Below are 2041 nucleotides of genomic sequence, written 5' to 3'. Positions count from 1 at the left end.
CAGCGTTCATCCCACCATGGAGGCTGACGAGGAGACGAGCCTCCCCCACCCTTTTTGATAGGAATCGCAACCAGGGCCGTCTGGCGGAAAAGATTTTCTGCAGAGTATCCAGATAACGGAGCGTCCCCCAGTGTGTCATCCAAATGATGATTAGTTGATTAGTGCCAATGCATACCATTTGTCGTAGAACTTGTAGTGTGTGCTGGGTCGCCTATAAAAAAAGGAAATGATCATTTGTTCCTCGGTTAAAGACTGTCCAGGGGAGGGAGTGAGCCAATGTGGAGCTTTCGAAAGTCAGATCTAGGCCAGCCTCTGGGCCCCGAGTTGTGCGGCGGGTGGCGTCTCCAGTGTTGAGGAGGACCAGACTGTCCTGGGCTTCTAGCCAACTCTGGATGAGACGGCATTGCTGATCCGTATCACTACTACCCCAGAGTGTGTTGTAGGCGTTGAAAGCGCCTAGGATAATAGCTGGTGTGTCAACTCCTAGGAGAAGATCGTCGAAAAATTGTCTGGAGGCTACACCACCTCAGTCATAGATGTTAAAAAGCGAAATCCAGTTAGTGGTAAAGCGGATCTTAAAGGGACTCCAAAGTTCGGTGGGGAAAAAAAGAACATTGAGTATGCTTTTACTTATCCCCAACTCCTCACTCGGCCTTGGCAGAGGCGGGCAGAGTCAGCCGTAAATTTCGCACTTTACTGGCTTTACACACATTTTGCTACCGAACTTTGGAGCCCCTTTAAGAGCCAGCACTTCCATCCCGACACATCCTGGGGAAGGAAACTGTAGCGTCGGAAGAGACCTAGCAACCAGAATCGCAACGCCGCCCCTGGCGCCTTTTGCTGGGGGTGGGAGAGAAACGCGTTCCGCGCTGAACACATCATAAAATACAAAGTGGACGTTAAAATTTAACTTCATTTTTCATTAAAGGGGCTCCAAAGTTCGGTGGCAAAATGTGCGTAAAGTCAGTAAAGTGCGAAATTTACGGTTGACTCTGCCCGCCACTGCCAAGGCCGAGTAAGGGGTTGGGGGGAATGAATAGCATGCTCAATTTTCTTTTTTTTTGCCACCGAACTTTGGAGCCCATTTAATAGATGGCTCCACAGTCTCCACTCAAGTCGTTTTTTTTCGAAGAATAAGATTCATGGCCATCTCTATTAACAGGGGCCTTTATAAATACAGGTGGCAATGATAGAGCCGACAGTTGCTGTAAGTGTGACCGAGGCTTATGACTGTGATTCCTTAAATCAAATTTAGATTTTGTGATTAATCTTTTATTCTTGATTCGCACGAGATTCCGTGATTCGTATGTGATCCATCGATTCGAGTAGGATTCCAAGGTTCCGAATATTCGAATATTCCAGAGATTCCTCGAAGTGACAGCCCCTCGTGCTAGGGCCCCAACTGAATGAAGACGGCCGTACTTTAAAAACGGGAGATTTCAAGGTCATTTGAAGCACTTAGAAGCTTACGTTTTGGTCCCCCCTCTTTCAATAACAGAGCGTCAGTGAGAGAAACAGCGACGTTAAAGGGGCTCCAAAGTTCGGTAGCAAAATGTGTGTAAAGCCAGTAAAGTGCTAAATTTACGGTTGACTCTGCCCGCCCCTGCCAAGGCCGAGTGAGAGGTTGGGGAGAAGGAGAAGCATGCTCAATTTTCTTTTCTTTTTTTCCACCGAACTTTGGAGTCCCTTTAATGCAGGGGAAGGTAGGCATTTTCTCGTTCCCTTAGGGAAATATACTGTCTATGATTTCACGTGTAACCTCACATAACATACGAAAATCTCCGTTGTAAAACATGCCTGTTTTTATGAGAATAAAATTGAGCATGCAGAGGCGGGCAGAGTTAACCGTAAATTTCGCACTTTACTGACTTTACACACATTTTGCCACCGAACTTTGTAGCCCTGGCCCAGGGCTTTAAGCCTCTTTGACATGTGTAGTTTGTGTACAGCCCTTACCTGACTGCAAGTACTTTTTGTCTGCTACCGCTTCTGTTACGGAAGTCTTGTGTGCGAAGTGCTTGTAATTTTATTTTGGTAAGGT

This window comes from Leiobunum rupestre, chromosome 4 (assembly GCF_980474605.1).
Source record: "Leiobunum rupestre chromosome 4, qqLeiRupe1.1.hap1, whole genome shotgun sequence".
NCBI classification, from domain to species: domain Eukaryota; kingdom Metazoa; phylum Arthropoda; class Arachnida; order Opiliones; family Sclerosomatidae; genus Leiobunum; species Leiobunum rupestre.
The sequence above is the reverse complement of the archived record's forward strand: the minus strand, read 5'-3'. Positions refer to the sequence as shown.